Here is a 20,785-nt window from a genome sequence, read left to right as displayed (position 1 = left end):
TTTAAATAGAATTATTTTTCAATTTTGACTTCTATTGTTTATTGCTAGTCTATATACAATCATTGCTGGTATTATGATCTTCATCCTGCAACATTAATTATAGAAGTTTTTTAATCTGCTTCTTAGAATTTTGTACACAAATAATTATGTTGTCTGCAACTAAAGAGAATTTCACCTCTTAAGTCTAGATTTATCTTATTTTCTTTTTTTATTTTTGCTGTCTTTTTGAACTAGCTTCAGCTTCCAGTCCAATGTTTAATAGAAGTAGAAAGAAACGCTCTCAGTTTTCTCTGATCTTAGAAAGAACACATTCAGTTTTCACTATTAAGTATGATGCTAGCTGCAAGTTTTAAATATATGCTTTTTAACAGGTTAAGAAAGTTCACTTCTGTCTTATATTTGCAGTGAATTATTAGTCAAAGAATTGATGTTTAATTTTATTAAATGATTTATTTATACATATGACAATGCTCATATGGTTTTTCCTTTTTTATCATTTAATGTAGTGAATATTGGTTTATTTCAGAATGCCAAACTAACCTTGCATTCCAGGTGTAAACCAAGGTGTATTACCTTCATATATTTTGTTAATGAAATTTGCTAAAACTTTGTTAAGAATATTTTTGTGGCCAGGTGCAGTGGACTCATTTATTCTGTTGTTGTTGTTGTTGCATTTGCTTGTGGGGTCTTAGTCATAAATTCTTTGCCCAGGCCAACATCCAGAAAAAGTTTTCCTAAGTTTGCTTCTGGAAATTTTATGGCTTCAGATCTAACACTTAAGTCTTCAATCCACCTTGAGTTAATTTTTGTGTATGCTGAAAGATAGAAATCCAGTTCCATTCTTCTGCATATGGCTATCAAATTTTCCCAGCACTATTCATTAAATAGGGTGTCTTTTTCTCAGGACATGTTTTTTCTCAACTCTGTGAAAGATCAGATGATTGTAGGTGTGTGGCTTTATTTCTGCATGCTCTGTTCTATTCTATCATTCTATGCATGTAATTTTATACAAGTAGTATGCTGTTTTGGTTAGTATAACCTTGTAATGTGATTTGAAGTTGGATAATGTGATGCCTCCAGATTTGTTCTTTTTGCTTAGGATTGCATTGGATATTCAGTCTTGTTTTTGGTTTCATATTTGTTTTTGGATTGTTTTTTCTAGTTACATGAAAAATGACATTGGTATTTTGATAGGAATTCCATTGAATCTGTAGATTGTTTTGGGCAGCATGGTTATTTTCACAATATTGATTTTTTCTAATTCATGAGCTTTGGATGTTTTTTCATTTATTTGTGTCATCTATGATTTCTTTTAATAGTATTTTATAGTGCTCCTGTACAGATGTTTCACCTTCTTAGATGAGTGTATTCCTGCGGTTTTGTTTTGTAACTATTGTAAATAGAATCAAGTTTTCTATTTCACTTTCAAGTTGGTCCTTATTGATATATAACATTGTTACTGATCTGTGCACAATGATTGCATAATATGAGACTTCACTGAGTTCGTTTACCAAATCTAGGGGTCTTTTCAAGGATCCTTAGGGTTTTTGGCATTACATCATCAATAGATGAAATAGTTTGACTTCCTCTTCTCCACTCTGATGCTCTTTATTCCTCTTGCTTGATTGCTCTGGCTAGCACTTCTAGTACTCTGCTAAATAGAAGCAGTGAAAGTGAGCATTCTTGTCTTGTTCCAGTTCTGCACAGGAATGCTTTCAACTTTTCCTCACTCAGTGTAATGCTGGTTGCAGTTTTGTCATATATGGCTTTTGTTTATTTTTAGATATGGTCTTTCTATGCCTAGTTGGTTGAGGATTTTTATCATGATAGAATGCTGAATTTTATCATTTTTTTCTGTGTTTATTGAGATGATCATATGTTTTTTTCTTTTTAATTCTGTTTATGTGGTGAATCATATTTATTGACTTGCATGTGTTGAACCATCCTTGCATCACTGGGATGAAAACCAGTGGATCATGGTGAATTATCTTTTTCATATGCCTGTTGGATTCAGTTTGCCAGTATTTTATTGAAGACTGTAGCATTTATATTTGCCATGGTTATTGGCCTGCAGTTTCCTTTTTTTGGTGGGTTCTTTCCTGGCTTTGGTATCAAGGTGATACTGGATTCACAGAATGAATTAGTGAGGATTTTCTTCTTAATCTTTTGGAAGAGTTTCAGTAGAATTAGTACCAGTTCTTCTTTCAGTATCTGGTAGAATTTAGCTGTGAATCCATTTGGTTCTGGCCTTTTATTACTATTATTTTCTTCTTCTGTATAATAGGGCTTTTCCCTACCTTTGGCTTCTCTGAAGATTTTCTGTATCACTGGTTTAATACAACTTTATTTTGACATGCGTTGGTATAGATTTCTTCTAATTGTAGTTCACTGGGTTTCTTGGTTTGTGGTTTTAGAATATTATCAAATAAGGAAAATTGTGGACATGTCTTAAAATATCTTTAACTTTTTCTCTTCTATTTTTTTGAAACTCCAATGACACATATATTAAGATGTTTGATATTTACTCACAATTTATTGCCATATTGTTCCTTTTTGCCATGTCTTCAAGATCACTAATATTTTATTCCAGAGTGTTTAATCTGCTCAGTGTATTTTTCATTTTATGTAGTCTATTTTTTGCAAGCAGCTTGATTTGATTCCTTTTTATATGTTCCATATCTCTCTTTAACAAGCTCATGTTTTCCTTATCACTGTGAGCATAGTATATATTTATAATCTGTTTTTAATGTTCTTTTCTGTGAATTCTCCAATGTCTGTTATTTCTTGTTCTAGTTCTAATGATTGATTTTTCTCCTCATTATGGTTTGGATTTATATGCTTCTTTTCCTATCTGGTTATTTTTTATTTGATGTCAGTCTTTCTCAATTTTATATTTTGAATACTAAATTTCTTAATTTCTTTAAATAATTTTGGGCTTTGTTCTATTATGCAGGTAGATTACTTTGAAACATTTTGTTTCTTTTAAGTCTTGTTTTTAAGATTTTTTAGGTAAGTTCAGACAGCCTTTATACTAGGCACTGACTAATAAAAACTCTGACTAATAAGAACATCAACTCATCCTGGTCCTGTGTAAGGATTGTTCCACAGGCTTCTTTCTAATTGGAATTTGCCCAGCTGTGTTAGTTTCCACACCTACATGCATTCATCAGTACTCATCTGAAGACTCTGGGGGAATCCTATGCAGATCTCTAGAGCTCTGTATTCTGTGCAATTTTCTTTTTTCTAGTACTCTTTTTCCGTGAATTTTCATCATCTTGACTCCAAATGCCTGAATTCAACCCTGCTAACACTTGGAATGAATTTATTTTCTTCTCCCTGCTCTGCATCCTGGAAATGCTCTTCAAGCATTGAGTTGGGGTAATGATACAGCTAACATTATTTGTTACTTTTTCCTCATATCTCACTGTCTTGTCTGCCTATATTCTAATGTTTGAAAATTATTGCTTTATATATTTTGTTGAGTTTTATAGTTATTTTGCATAACAGGTTAAATACAGTTCTTATTTCCATGTTCTGAAGCAAAAGTCTCAAACTTTATTATTCTTTTTATAATTGTCTTCTGATAAATGGATTTAAGGCTATCTATATCATCTAAAATAAAGTTTTATCCTGCAAATCTGTTGTTCATGTCTAAATATTTTGTTATTTTGATTAGAATTTTTAATTCATAAGTTATTAAAAGTATACCTTTGGATTCTAACTTTATTGAATTTTACTGACCAACTTTAATTACTATTTCTAATTATAATACTTTCTTTTTAGATAATTTGGTGAGGAAAATTTTAGTTTTTGTCATTCATTACATTTTCTTATGACCGAATATGTGGTCAGTTTTATATGTGCTTTACAATAATAGTTATTCTTTATTTGTTTTATGCAGGTTCTTTATAAAAAATCAATTGCACTAAGGTTATTAATTTTTGCACGATTTTTCTGTATCTTCGCTAATTTTCTCTTTTATTATTCCTCTTATTCTGAATTAGGTGGCAAATGTTTACACTATAAGAAATCTGTCACTCCTTGAAATTCTTTGCTTTTTTGCTTCATCTATTTTAAGCCTATTTTTAGAGATATGAAATTCATGATCATTATGTACTGTAATTATTCTATTTATAATTAAGCATAATTATTTTATTTGCATATATGACTTCCTGACATTAACAAATTTCTATACTTTATAAAATACAGCATTTTGCAAATAAACTAGGGCTAAAAAATAAATAGCAATCATACTCCATTTATATTTAACTTTATTGTGTGATCAGAAAGAATGAAATTTGTAAATAGGAATGCAATAAAAAAAGCACGAGAATAAAATAAAATTTTAACTATTAAAATTCTTTCATAAGAATAAAAATACTCTACTGATATAGACATGTGCTCTATAATGACATTTTGATCAAGAATGGTTAGCATATGCAACAGAGGTCTCAAAAGATTGTACTGCTGTATTTTTACTATGATGTTGATACAAGGAGAAAATCTCCTAACAATGCATTTCTCAGAACATATCCCCATCATTAAGTGACATACGCCTGTACTAGATATCATTGGTTCTAAATTGTTATTCTTGATTAGTCCACAAAAGGCCAAGTTCACCCTTAGATGGTAATTTCAAAAATGGGAACAAGGGATGTAACTGATCTGTCAAAATAATTTTTAAAATTCACTTCAAAAACTAAAAAATCCTAGAGGAACTGCATAGATTCATGGATTAACCTATTAAAAGTTAAAGAGTGTAGACTAACTAGAGACTCTCATTTTGTTAATGTGTATCTCTTTGAATTTCATAAAGGACAATTTAACTAGGTGGTTTTGTCATTATTAATGACTAATAATTCTAATTATTAATAATAACCTGTACATACATTTTGGCTATTTTTATTAGTTTATTCATCTATTTTGTTACTAATTGTTATATTATATAACGATGCTATTAAACATTGCAAACACTTTATGATTTTAAGTTTCCGATGTTAATATTGATAACTTTATAGTATATATCAATTTTAATTTTTATAGAAAATATCAATGTGGCTGTATGATTTTTCTTTTTTACATACTATATTTTCTCTGAAACCCAAGCATTTATTTTCCTTTAGACATTTTATGGTTGTCCCTCCTTTTCAGTTTTAACTATTTAACCATTCAGAATTAATCTTTTCCCCAAATACATCTAACTTTCAGTATTGACTTTATATAAATTGTTTCACATTCTATATATCAATGTGGTCAGATCTATTTTTCTGCTTTCTTTGTGATACTATTTGTCAGTCAGTTTTTATGCATACTAATTTTAATGACTCTGGCATTCTAATACCAACTCAATATTAACCAATACAAACCACCTCTCACTAGTCTTTTCTCTTCAGAATTTACAGAATCTTATAATCAATAATTTTCAAGATGGTCTTTAAAATATTTTTAACTGTTCAAAAATACCCATTGATATTTTGAATGGAATTATATAATTTTATAAACTGTATTATATAGAGAGTTAATATTCTTAGTATTTAATCTTGGTATTTGCCTCCCTATATTCATTATTTTGGTAGTTTTTTTGCACTTATCTTACATCTCTCATTAGGCCTACTTATATTTATTATTGCTTATTATTAATGTAGGCACATGATTGCTATTCAAACCATCAAAATTTAATAGTGAAAGGAAACAATAATTACAATAATTACTCTTAAATATCAGGCATAAATTGAATCTTATAACTATTATTAACATGTTTATTTTTCTACCTTATGTTCTAACAGGTTAATGTAACTAAGAAAGGACATTATGTACATATATTTTTTACATAAGCAAACCTCTCTATTTCTATTGTGTGATAATTTGTAGTGAAAGCTCTTAGTTTTTCAAATTGTCAAACATGTTACTTATATATAATGACAATTTTGAAATCATCTCTTAAAAGTTACACCATTAATTTATTTTTCTTAACATATTGCATCATATAGAACTTCCATAAAATTATTAAACACTGGTAGTGAAAAAGGGGATTTTTTGTTGTTGTTCCCTGGGTTATTGGAACCATCACTAGCACAATATCATTTTGACAATAATCATGCTTGTTTCATGTTAAGGATGTATCCTTCCAATATTTTTGTAAATAATTCTTTAATCAAAACAATAGAAATAAAGAATATGGAAAATTATATATGTAGTTCAATGGAATTTCACATTCACGTAATCAGTACCAGAACAAGATAGAGGATATATCCAACACTCTAAAAGTATTATGGTACCCTCATAGAGTTACTATACTCCCGTACAAAAGAAACAAATACAGTTGTCCCTAGGTATCCATGAGGGATTGCTTCCAGAACATCCCCACAACCCCTACTCCTGCATTTACCAAAACCGACTGATGCTCAAGTCACTTATGTAAAATGGTGTCCTATTTTCATTTAAGCAACACACATCTCCCCAGATACCTTGAATCATCTCTAGATTATGTGTAATGCCTAATACAATGTAAGCACTATATAAATAGGTATTATATTGCATTGTTTAGGGAATAATGACAGGAAAGAGTCTGTACATGTTCAGTACAGATGCAACCATCCTCCTTTTAATATGAATTGATTTTGATTATTGGCTTGTGAACATGTGAGAATGAAAACAAAGTATAAATATTTTTCATATACAAAATGAATATGTTAATCCCAATAGAGAGAATTCTCCAGGGGGGGCAGGAAATACATTAAACAATGGAAAAAATGATTGTACTAGTCGACCTTAGCCACCCTCTCTTGTAGGCTACAATGAATGCTGGCACAGTGGACACATGAACATCATAGCCATGCAACTTATGGATGAAGGCCATAAATGGGCCCAATAGCTGTACTCCCACTACCATCAAAGGTGATCTAGCTACTGCCATGGCTCAGAATTCAACCTGCCTGCAAGATAAGTCAATATGGAATCACTAATATGACCAATCTATATGGAAAAAACAACCAGCTACTCAGTGGCAAGTTGAGTTAATAGGACCCCTTCTATCTTGGAAGACAAGTGATTTTGTTTAGTAAGAACAGATTCTGTTGTGAGTTTCTTTTATGACCGCTGAGTCTCAGTCAGCATTTCTTTTGAAGGATTGTCTTTGGATCCAACTGAATACTATACCAGCCAAAAGAGTCACTACACACAGAAAGGTGCCAAAGTGGGCACATGCTCATGGGATCCTCTGAGAGTTTCATATGCCGTTAGATTCATAGAGTAATGGAGCAGTCCTGCACACACAGCTGAAGCACCTGTTTTCAAGACCTTACTTGGTAAGGATAAGGTGCCATACTACAGGATACAGTGTAAAGTTTAAATTAATGACTTTTGTATTGGGCTTTGTCCCTAACAGATGGAATACATGGGCCTCAAAACTAATAGATGGAAGCTAGACTGATCCTGCTTTTCATGGATTCTAAGTATCTACTTAAAGAATTTATGCTGACCATTTCCACTGCTTTGGGATCTGTAAGCTTGAAGGTCCTGATTCCTAAAGGAAGGACACTTCCATGAGGGAGAAAGAGCAAGAATCATTTAAACTATAAACTGAAGCTACTTCCTGGATGCTTTGTGTTCAGCAATTTGGAGACTAATCAATAAAGGCCTTGCCCTTTTACCAAATCTGATGAGTAATCTAAGTTTCAGTACTCTATTGATACTGTATCATTGTTTAAGTCTCTGTCTACCCAATTCTGCTTCCTTCCCTTCCCATCACTATAGAAGAAGACATGTGTGCTAATTTCTACCACAGAGTCTGCTTTTCAGGAAATTCATTCATCATTTAATACTTATTTGATTTCCTGATTATCATTTACTTTTCCTATAATTTTGGTGATTTCTTTATAGTCTTTTTAATCTACTTGAAATAAGTCATTTTTAATTTCTTTAGAGTTTGTTTTCTAATAGATATTTAAGACTCAAACTTCCCTCTAAGTAAAGCTTTGGCTGTATCTCAAAATTTTTTATGTCTTCTTTCTGCTATCATTTAAGGATCAACATATTTTCAAATTTCCAATATGGTTTATTCTTTGAGCTGTATGTATGTAAAAAATACACATTTTAGCATCTTTATCATCTTTGTATTATTTATTTCTAGTTTAGCTGGATTAAGTTCAAAGAACCTATCCGGAAATAAGTTTCAATTTTGAAATTTTTAAAATAATCTTTTGTAGCTTAACAGTTATAATCAGATTTTTCAAAATGTTCCATATTGAGAGAAACACACACACACACAAACACACACACATATATTCCTTTATATATGTAATTTGCAATTCTATCATTAAATTATGTTTTCCAGCTCTATATGCTTATTGATTTTGTATTTGTTTTGCTATCAGTTATGGAAATAGTACTGTTGCATTCTCAATTGAACATTTATTTTTTATTTCTGTCACATTTATTAATATATTTTAAAATTGTGTAATTAATGCATACAACTTATCATTTTTGTTTTTCTGCTAATTGACCTCATTATTTTGAAGTCACTTCTTATTACTAGTTATATTTAGTGACTTCTTATCTAACATTAATATGACTACTCTTGCCTTCTTTTGATTATTATTTGTAGCGTACAGATTCTTCATCATTTTTTAATCTGTGAAATATGATGTTTTTACTTCTATGTTTATATGTTTATGCTGGTTACCATGTGTTTGGATTTCACATTGTTATCCATACATATTTCTTTTGTTTTGAAATTGATTATTTAATACACTTACACTTTATATAATTACTGATTTATCTGTATCTACCATCTTACCATTTATTTTCTATTCAACTTATCATGTTTTTATTCCGTTTTCTCTAATTTGTTTTTTCTTTTGTATATATATTATATGATATGCTATTTCTATTCTAACTTACATTTAACATATTAATTACACATTTTAATCATTCCTTTCGTAATCACCTTGAAGCAGCACTGTCAAATAGAAATATAAGTTAAGCCACCTTTGCCAGGTGTGGCATGCATATAATTCCAGCACTTTGGGAGTCTGAGGCAGGAGTATTGTTTGAGCCCAGGTGTTTGAGATCAGCCTGGGCAACATGGCTAAACCCTGTCTCTACTGTGTGTCTGTTGTCCCAGCTACTCAGAAGGCTAAACTGGGAGTATCACTTAAGCCCAGGAGGTTGAGGCTACAGTGAGCCATGATAGCATCACTGCACTCCAGCCTAAGTGACAGAGTAGATCCTATCTCAAAAAAAAAAGGAAAAAAAAGATAAGGCAAGTCATCTATGTAATTTAAAATTTTCTAATAATCACATTAAAAAAGTAAAGAAAAAAATAAATTTTAACAATAAATTTTATTTAACACAATACTCCTAAAATACTATTGCAGTGACTTATAATCAGTATAAAATCATTAATAAGATATTTTACATTATTTTATACTTATAGCACATCCCAATTTGGTCTAGTCATATTTTAACAGTTGTACATTGTTAGTTGCTAGTATATTGGTAAGCATAAGTACTCACCAGTGATACACAACTAGTGGCTAGTATATCGGACTAATTGTGTATGACTTAATGATTTCAAAATGCACCCTTGAAATCACTGTCATATAAATGACTTAGTGATGTACTATGTTAGAGGATGATAAAACAAGGATGCATTTAGTGATTTCAAAATGCATCCTTAATTTATCATCGTCTACCATAGTACATTTACTACCTTCCAGAAAATAATAAAACCTCAAAAATACAACTTGCCTGCTTTTTCTGTTACTGTTTCCATACCTTTCATTACAGTATATATTTAAGCACCTTAAAAATATCATAATTATTTCTTCCCATCGATATTTAGTCATACTTGCCTGCATGTTTGCCATTTAATTTTTGCTCATTTCTTCCTGTCTTATAGTGATTTGTTTGCTTACATATTCTTACTGCCTGAACATATTCCTTTGTATTTCTTTTATGATGGGTTCATGGGTGGAAAATTATCTCACATATTTCTTCCTCTTCCTTGGAAATGTCTTTATTTGGCCTTCTATCTTGAAGGATAATTTTGCTAGGTCTAAAATTCTAAGTTGGTACACATTTAATTTTATCCTCTTTGAGTTGCCATTCTACTGTCTTTAGCTGCTATTGTAAGTATTTAGATGTCATTAATCCATTTGATTGTTTTTCCTTTCAAGTTAATGCTTCCTTTTTAATCTAGCTGTTAAGATTTTCTTTTGTCATCAGTTTTCAAAAGTTTTGTTATGAGGTTTCTATGTATTCTTCCTTGTATATTTCCTGGCTGCCATTCTTAGAATATTTCAAATTTTTTGAATTATTATTTATTGATTTTGTCAATTTGGAGATTCTTAGCTGTTTACATTTCAAATATTTTTTCTGTTTTATACTCCCTTTCTATCCTATATGGGACTCTAGTTATATTTATTTTAGTCACTTTTATCAAGTTCTGTATTTTTTTCATATTACCTATTATTTTGTGTGTATATAGATACATACTTCAGTATAAAAATATTCTACTGACTGAGCTCTCTATCTATAATCATTTATTCTGCCATGTCTAATATGATAATAAACCCATTTAATAGATACTATTTGTATATGCAGACATCTAACACCTTTATCTCTTAGTTACAGAACTACCCTCAAGCTTCCTTTGCTACCTTTTCTGCATACCTGGTATTTTCATCCCCCTGAGGTAAACCTTTAATGAAGAATTGACAAGCAGAGGGCTATAAGATGTAAACACTTCTGTTCTCTTACTTCTGATAGGAGTAGAATTTCCATGTGATCTACACTTTCTCTAGAATTCCCCTGAATTCTAGTTTTACTTACGGCCTTACCCTTGGAAAAGAAAAGCTTCCTTTTTTTTTTCCTGGTCCTACTTTCTCACTCTCAGGCCAATAGTTTTTCTGGAAATATCTTCTAATAAATCAGTTGCACACAAATCAGTTGCACTCATTTCAGTATCTGTTTCTTGGGAACCTGACCAAAAATGCATGAATATTGACTTCTAAATTTTAATTATTGATTTTATTCAGTACCAGATTTTCCCTTAGCATTTTTGTTTATATAATAAAATTCTCTGATAAAAGCATCAGTCTTGTTACCTATTTTCATTTAATTATTTTAAAACACATGCCTGAAGAATATTGTAACTAGTACACACACAAATCTCTTTCTATTACCATTTTTTTCTCTTTACTGTTTATATTAATAGATAATATTTTACTAATTTATGAACAATGCACATGAAATATTCTCACCTGTGAATGGCTCCACTATTTAAGATTTTATTCCTTCAAGTCCTAATTACCTGAGAAACATAGCCTTCTAATGTCTCCATAATAAACTTTTATCCAGCAATTCCAATTGCTGTTGGCAGGTGCTTAGATATGCCCCAAACTCCTTCAAAGCCAGAACAGGACATCTTATCCTATTATTCTTAATTTACTAAGAGTATTTTGCCAAAAGCAAAATTTGAATTTTATAAAGCAACTTTCTAGTATTTGGAAAGTTTCATTCTTTCTACTATTACGAACATACTTGAACAAGTGTTTCCTTGTATATCAATATTTTATATAAAGACATATATAATAAATTCCTTTGTTAAAGATGAATACATAAGGAAAATTTACCTATTTCTTTTGCCCCACATTATTTTTTTTTGTATAATCAGTAATTTATACCAACTTTGTTATTATTTAATATTATGATTAAAATTATTTCTTTGAACTATGCTTTATTTTCATGTGTTACTCTGTAATCAGATTTGCTGACCACAAATCAGCTTTATTTTCTATTAATAATAGTAAATTGACAACATGATTTCTCTCTACTCACAATATAGACCCTGCTAAAAGGATACTAAATGACCTAAACCAGTATTAACATAAAAAGACAATGAAAACTGGAGAAGCTAAAGTAAATTTGAGATATAAATATATTTAAGATGTCAAAAACCCAAAGGAGGAGCACTGACATGTTACTAAGTGCCTACAATGGGGAAATTATTGTAACATCTGACTGCATTAGTACTGTAGCATCTCCAGACTCACATAGGTACATGGAATATGGGACATAAAATAGAAGTTTTACACAAAAATATTTATATGCTGCTATTAAAACAGTAAACCTATTCCCTATACCTGTACATTGTTTAGTAGTCAACCCTCCCACAAAGACAAATTATTGTAATATTTCAGAAAAAAAGGATAAAGAACAACCTGGAAGTTCCACAGAAAAACAGCAAAGTGATAGGAGCCAGAAAGTAAACAATGTTCTTAATATCAAAATAAAATAGAGCAATATTTTCAAGATTCTAAGAAAAAAGGCGATTTTCAGCGTACAATTCTCCATTCAAAAAATTATACATAATAAGAGAAGATAGAATAATCTCAATCTTAGACTGCAATAATCCAAAAAATATACCTCTCAAAGACTCTTTGGAAGTTCCGAGGAGGTGTATTTAGCAAAGCAAGAGAGCAAAGCATACAGAAGGACATGGTGCTATAAACACAAATAACACAAAATCTCTCAGGACTACATTGTGAATTATGACAAGTAAATATCCAGCACAAATTCTAGGAAAAGATAAAAAAGCTGAAGAAGGAACGCCCTGTGATTAAAATAATGATAATGGAAATAATCATAATAAAGGAAAAGGAAAGAAATATGTATGTATATTAGGAAAATTTGTTAGGCTTCTGATAGATCTATTCAAGTCTTAGGGAAAAATATACTATCTCATAGAAAACTAAGATGTTAAATAATGAAATAATTCTTAATTCCATGAAAACAATATTTGTATGATAAAGAAAAAATAATCATCGTACACTACTTGGCTCAAGAAGGAATTAGATTTGCAGAATTATAATGTATAAATTAGTTAACCAAATAAAGAACAAATTTTGTATGTTAAATAATAAAATTTTTATGTTTAATTTAAAAATGTGGAATCATTCTCCTAGAAAGATAGGAGAAAATAAAAGACAGCTGATAGCTCTAATAAAAGAAAGCCAATACATAATATCTCAATTTCATAATTTAAGAAATAGAATTATAAGCATGTTACAGAGAAATGTGGATTAAAACACCAAAAGAAACAGCTTCAAGAATGGAAAGCAGCTATCTTCAAGAAAGGGACTATGAGGTTAGGAAACACTACTGCTTTTTATTATGAGTGTTCTGCAGTGATTTTTTTTTCATTTTATGCCCATGATAAGTTAATACAAATAAAATTAGTTGAAAATAATATGAATTTTATATTTAACAGGTGTCAATAATTATCAAAATTTTACTTTTAGAGGTTTGAAATTGTCTTGCCGCTCAATTACTGACTGCCTCAAGAACATTTTCAATAAGGCACATGATTTTTCTGCTGTCTGTATAATTTCATAACTGAGCAATCATCTCTGTGTCCTTGAGAAGTGGACAAATTCACCAAACAAACCTACATAAATTTTATTTTAAGGTTAATGTTTGAGAGAAGTTTGAAATCCAATTGGCTTTTGTAATCCATATGTAATGTTTTAGTTTTGGCTTGTTACCATATTTTAGCCTGAATGCTCCTCCCATCTTTTCAGTCCATAACATTCAGAAATGTGCCCTGTCTGTATCTAGGTACTGATTTCATTTCATTAGTTTTTCTTAACACACAGTGAGTTGTGGTGGGGTACAAGCTCAGGGCTAGCACTTGAATGCTACTCTTTCCTATTTTCTAAGCTCAGGTATATTTCTACATTATTTTAGCTTTTCATAGTGATCACAAATGAGGTGGCGAAAGGGCATAGATGTTTCTGAATTTGTCCATATCTTATCCATAAATATGGAAGTCTTTAATTTTCCTAAGTTAGTGCCAGTCTTTGCTAACTCTTAATCATCTAAAGGTTAAAGATATTTATAGAAAATATAGAGTTCCTAATTGCTAAGGTAAGACCTTCTTTACCGTGCTTTTGATTCCTTTCCTCCTTTTCTCCAGTTACCATTTACCTCCCTTATGTTTTACTGTCTCTCTCCTTCATCTTTTGCTCTGCCTTTCTGTATGAAAACATGCCCAGATAAGACATATTGCAGCATTGTGGCATGAAGTGTGTGTGCTGCTTAAAGAAAATCTACAGTGACTCTTTCTATAAACAGAATAATAGATTTGAAAGAAAATAAGTACTTCCTAATTTATCTTTCTGGTAAAATTAGAAAAATGCGTTTAATTAAACAAAGATATAAATCCATAAAATTATGTATATAGATATTGGTCATAATTTAAGACATCATGGAGAGCAAGTAGAACATTTGATAATAATGAGAAAACTATTATCATTTAAAAGTAAAAAAAGTTACCCAAGAAATGACAATTTTATAAGCTTAATTTTGGTATCAGAAAAATGCTAAAATAATGCAGTAAAAATCTTATTAATTCTTAACACATGGGACCAAAGAAGGAGGGGGAGAACCAGAATGCAATTAACTTTCATGAGATTATCTAAATTTTTAAATAAAATAACATAGCATCTAGGTATCTAGGGACTAGCAGTCCTTTTGCTTTCCTAAATAAAGTAATGTTGGATTAATAAGGTTTTCTGTTAACACAAAAGCTAAATTGTAAATTCATGGAAGAAAACGGCATGCTGGATAAAACCACATTTCAAAAAAAAAAAAATTATCCTAACAACTGTAGGAAATATGACTTTGTGACAGGCCTAAACCATTGTGAAATTCTGTACCAATTACCTAGATACAAAGCTAAAATGTTTTTTAAAAAACTTCAACGTCAAAAGTTTTCTAGAAACTAGCAATGATGACAATTAACTAAAAAATTTGCTGGGTATCTTATAATGACGTTTATTACAATTTTCTTGAGAAAAGCCATCACAAGAAGAAAATAATTGTGCTCGTTGAGTAACAAAGGCATGCCCCTAATAAGAACTGGAGAAGTGGCATATGTGGGAACTAAAAATTAAAACAATTGAATTCATGGGGAGAGTAAAATCATGATTGCCACAGGCTAGAAAGGGAAGCTGAGGTGGCAGGAGTGTGGGTGGTTAATGGGTTCAAAAATATGGTTAGATAGAAAAAATAAGATCTAGAATAAATAAGATGAGGGGATGACTACAGTTGACAGTAATTTACTGCATATTTTAATATAACTAAAAGAGTGGAATTGGAATGCTCCCAACACAAAGAAATTATAAATACTTAAAGTGATGGATTCCTTAATTATCCTGGTATGATTATTACATATTGAATATTGTATCTAAACATCACATATACCTCACCAATAAATATACCTGTTATATATTATAATAATTAAAAATAAAAATAAATATTTGGAGGATTGACACACAACAAAATCAGAAGAAACAAAAATGAGTTTGCCATAGCATGCTTGTTAATGGTTAATATATCATAGTCCCTTATTCTAAAAATCTTGTATAAGTACCTCACTGTGATATACCAAGAAATTACTGAGGTAATTTAGTTACCCTCATGAAAATATAGGGTGTGTTAAAACAAAATTATAGGTAGTAGCCAAAAACTAGTACTAAAATGTATTTTATATGGCTAAAATATCAATAATACATTGGAACCATAAGTCTATACTAAGTTAATAAAAATTGAAAAATTAGAATTGGGGCCAATATAAAAATACTAATTCCTCGAAATGTATAAGGACATTCACAAATAGTTTTGACATTAAAAATTTGAGAGCTGTAGATTAAAATAAAAATGTAACAAACTTGTAACTTTGCCAGCAGAATAAAATATAGAATCTCTTTTTCAACATTCTATATAAGCTAAAAAAAACACAAATTATAGCTCTAACATTACTGCCTGGGACAGTAGCCATTAATCATATGTGGCTATTGAATAATTAAATTGTGAATAGTCCATATTGAATGTGTTGAGGCTATAAAATACAACCCGGATTACAAAGGCTTTGTACAAAAAAAATATAATATACCTTATTGAAAATTTCTAAACTATACATTGAAATGAAAATATTTTGGATATGTTAAGTAAAATATATTATTAAAATTAACTTCACCAGTTTCACTCTTACTGTGTGATCCAATGATCATATTTCTAAGGATTTAGCTAACTGAATTGCAAATCTGTGTCTATGCAAGAACTTCCTCACAAATGTTAACAGAAACCTCTTCATAATTGTTAAAACGTGAAAGCAATCAAGATCAGTTTTCACTGTAAGAAGAACTTGAGATTTGGGAGACGAGGGGAAAAAATGATATGGTTTGAATGTTCCCCCTCCACATTTCATGTCAAAATTTAATCCCCAATGTTGGAGGTGGGGCCTGGTGAGAGGTGTGTGAGTCATGGGGGTGGACCCCGCATGAATGGTGTGGTATCCTCTTCACAGTAATGACTGGGTTCTTTCTCTGAGTTCACACAAGATCTGATTGTTTAAAAAAAGTAAGGCACCACCTCCCCGCCTCTCTCTTGCTCTTGCACTTGCCATGTGTTACACTGGTTTCCCCTTTGCCTTTTGCCATAAATGGAAGCTTCCTGAGGCTTTTACTAGGAGTAGGTGTCATACCATGCTTTCTTTATAGCCTCCAGAGCCATGAGCCAAAATGAAATGACACCCTGTACAATTCCAATTTTATAACATTCTGGAAAAGACAAAATCATAAAGCCATGAAATAGGTTACTTATTACTAGATGTTAGGGGAATGTGTTGTATAACTGAAGCCTTTTTTTTTTAAAGGAGTAAAACTATTCTACATGTTAGTATAAGAGTTGATACATGACATTATACTACGTAAAAACCCCACATAACTTTATAACACAAAAGAATGAGCCCTAACAGTAATTACTTAAAAGGTCAGGGAATCCCATCACAGAATGCAGACTGACAAAGGCATCCAAATGTATTAAAAATATAGGAAACAATCTCATGGAAGGAGTTGGGGGAAAATGAGTGTTTACTAAATATAACTCCAGTAATGACTGGATTCTGTCAACTAAAGTTTTAAAAAAATAACTGTTTATAAGCATTGTACTCTTGTCTATAAAGTTGATTTCCTTGGATTAACAGGTTTGTTATTAAACTCCCAACACTAGTGAAAATATGAAGAGAAGTAAGAGGAGGAAGCTAGAATTAACCATGTGATAATTTAGAAAGTTGGAGACAATGGTATGAAATAATACAGATGAAGATGATTTTATACAGAAGGATTCATGAATATGTATATTTAAATGTGCTAGTATACCCACATATAGCTCCTTGTTCTGTAAGCTGAACGAGCTGAGAAGTAATAACATGCAAATAGCAATGAGCACACCTCGTATCCAGATCTCGATTTCTAATACCATTCTACGATAAAGGACAACAGGGCTCACTGGAGAAATGGCTAATCCTATAACTGGGGCAGGATATATATAAAATGAAGCTTGAGCACCTCATTGTGCCAAAAAGTAGGGGAAGGCTGAGACAAATAAATAAGACCCACTCCTTTGCTGTATTTTAAAAGGACAAAAGCTAACTACAAGGGCTTCCAGTGGCCAAACAAAAGGCAATGTGAGCAACAAAATAAATAAAATAATATCTGATTATAATTCAAAGTATAAAACAAATATGCATGAGCTTAAACAATATAAATACACGATTGAGTACATCATTTACAAATGGGAGAGAAGAGACAAACTTCTCGTGCAAAAAGAAATTCAAATAATTTATGCAGATCCTCTGCTCCCAAGGAAGTGGAGCCTATCCCTCACTCCAAGAATGAGCTATGCTAAATGTTTTTCTTCCAAAAATTACAGTGTATAAATGGGGGGAAAGTAGTTTTGCAGTAGAAACATCTGTGAAAAAACTGCCTTGGACAGGTGATTAAGGTCAATATAAACTGTGATAAGTCAGGTTGACAGTGTGTATCCTGATATGATATCATAAAAATGGTACTTTCCCTCTATGACATTCCTCCAAAATATACATTAACACAGTCAATCATTATACAAACATCAGACAAATCCCAATAGAGAGACATTCTATACCTGTCTAGTGGCCTTCAAAATAGTCAAGGTCATGAAAAACAAAGACAATCTAAGAAACCATCACAGCCAAGAGAAGTTTAAGGAGAAACGACAACTAAATGAAATGTGGTTTCCTGGATGGAATCCTGGAAAAGAAAAAAGACAATAGATAAAAATGAAGAAAATCTGAATAAACTAAGGATCATCATTAGTGATAACTTCTCAGTTTGTGTTCATTAATGGTAACAAATATACCATATTGATAAGAGAAGAAAGTGGGTGCAGGGTATAAAAGCACTCTCCATTCCACCTTTGCAATTTTTCTGTAAATCTAAAAGTGTTCTGAACAATAAAGTTTATTTTTCCTAAAAAGAATGAGAACAATGAACATATATTGTATGGAGTCATCTTCAGAGAAACACTAGTTATGAAGCAAGGTGTAGAAGAGTGTGCATAGTATATACCTTTAATGAGAAAAAAGGTAAGGAAAATAATATATATACATGCATATATGTGGGTGTATGTATACACTTGTTCATAAAGAAATAATGAGATGAGAAACCAAGAACTAGTAAAAAAGGCAGCCTATAGCGAAAAGACAGAATGAGAGAGAGTTTGGTGGCAATTATCAAAGGTATACTTCCCTTAATATATCTTGTTTTATATATTTAACTTTGCAACTACATAATTACAATACATAATTTAAAAGGAAATTTTTTTAAAAGCAAAGCAATTCCTAAAATTAATGTAAGCTATAAGAAATTAGCCTAATTATGTATCAAATTATTGGCATAACCTTACAAAAATTATTTCATGGGACAAATTTTGAAAAACACAGTATTTGGGCCCAACTTCCCTAGTGGGAATTATTCTAAAAACAAAATAACCACAAAGATACCTACAGTGTATTTATTTATCTCATTCAGAATAGTCATATGGGTATTATTTTGAAACTAAGAGAGAGTTAAACTATAAGATTTTAAAAAATATTTTGTCGATACTACCAAACACGATGACATTTGAATAGTTGAAAGGCAGAAGTCTCTGTTACTTATTGGACCAAAAGAGAGAACTCTCTATGCAGTGCCACAGAGGGAGCTCCTGTCTGTATGTAGTTCTGACCACTCAGGGACCTGCTAGGAGATATACCAGTCCATGTCCCCAGAGACAGACTTGTAAATTTTGGTCCAGTCTTAGATCTTAAAGAATTCCTGCAGCCCAGCTTTTGACCATCCTATCTGTGGTCCAAGAGAAATTCTGCCCTCAGAGAGACTCATCAGGAGACATGTCTGTCTGTGCTGCCAGGCTGAGACCTGCAGAACTTGATCCAACCGCAGATTTTAAAGAGGTTCTCTTATCTGGTTCTAGCTACTCTGTGTCATGGCCCCAAAGTAGTCCTGTCTTCCTGGGAAGCCATCAGGGGCCACACCCATTTGTGTCCCAGGGGGCAGACCCACCAACCACAGTCAGACTGTGGGTCTTCAAGTGGCCCTGTCACCTAGATACAGGTATTTTCAGTTATGGTTCTGGAACAGTTCAGCCTACACAGGGTCCCAGAAGGAAGCATGCACGTCTGCGCCATCTGAGGCAGCTTTGAAACTCATTCTCAGCCTAGTTTTGCTTCCTTGCTGGTGAGCTATGATCCTTTGGAGGAAAAAAGGTGTTTTGGAACTTTCAGCCTTTTTGTGCTGGTTTTTCCTCATCTTCATGGATTTATTTATTTATATTTATTTATTTGAGATGGAGCTTTGCTCTTGTTGTCCAGGCTGGAGTGTAATGGCACAATCTTGGCTCACCGCAACCTCTGCCTCCAGGGTTCAAGCGATCGTCCTGCCTTGACATGTAAGACGTGTCTGTTGACCCCTGCTGGAAGGTGTCTCCCATTCCAGAGGCATGGGGGTCAGGAACCCACATGATGAAGCAGTCTGTCCCTTAGTAGAGCTTGAGTGCTGTGCTGAAAAATGTGCTGCTCTCCTCAGGGCTGGCAGGCACGAACATTTATATCTGCTGAAGCTGTGCCCACAGCTTCCGCTTCCCCTAGGTGCTCTGTCTCAAGGAGATGGAAGTGTTGCCTATAGGTCCATGAAAGGGGCTGCTGCCTTTCTTTCAGGGATGCCCTACCCAGAGAGGAGGAATATAGAGAGGCAGTCTGGCTACAATGGCTTTGCTGAGGTGCAGTGGGCTCTGTCTAGTTCAAACCTCCCAAGCGCTTTGATTAAACTGTGAGGAGAAAACCACCTACTCAAGCTTCAGTAATGGCAGGAGCCCCTCCCCCTACCAAGCTCAAGTGTCCCAAGTTGGCTTTAGAATTCTGTGCTGGCAGCAAGAATTTCAAGCCAGTGGATCTTAGCTTGTTGTGCTCCATATCTGGCCAGGGCAATCAGGAAAAAGAAAGAAATAAAAGGTATTCAAAAAGGAAAAGAGGTTAAATTGTTTGCTGATAACGTATTGTATACATAGAAGACGCCATCTTCTCAGCCCCAAATCTCCTTAAGCTAATAAGCAACTTCAGCAAAATCTCAGGATACAAAATTAATGTGATTACAAGCATTCCTATACGCCAATAATAGACAAACAGAGAGGCAAATCATGAGTGAACTCCCATTCACAATTGCTACAAACAGAATAAAATACCTAGGAATATAGCTAACAAGAAATGTGAAGGACCTCTTCTAGGAGAACTACAAACCACTGCTCAAGGAATTAAGAGAGGACACAAACAAATGGAAAAACATTCCATGCACAGGAATAGGAAGAATCAATGTCGTGAAAATGGCCATACAGCCCAAAGTAATTT

General features: G+C 32.2%; 1 long non-coding RNA gene across 1 annotated transcript; it reads left to right on the top strand.

Moving 5' to 3' along the window:
* Positions 1-5,196: 5,196 nt before the first annotated feature.
* LOC116565335 lies at positions 5,197-20,283 on the top strand. Its single transcript, XR_004275393.1, has 3 exons — positions 5,197-5,207; positions 15,496-15,498; positions 20,196-20,283. It is a non-coding gene; the product is annotated as an uncharacterized LOC116565335 (long non-coding RNA).
* The last annotated feature ends 502 nt before the right edge of the window (positions 20,284-20,785 follow it).

The sequence above is a fragment of the Sapajus apella genome, unplaced genomic scaffold (assembly GCF_009761245.1).
Source record: "Sapajus apella isolate SASKATOON/1434 unplaced genomic scaffold, GSC_monkey_1.0 scaffold40, whole genome shotgun sequence".
NCBI lineage: Eukaryota > Metazoa > Chordata > Mammalia > Primates > Cebidae > Sapajus > Sapajus apella.
The sequence above is the reverse complement of the archived record's forward strand: the minus strand, read 5'-3'. Positions and strand labels throughout refer to the sequence as shown.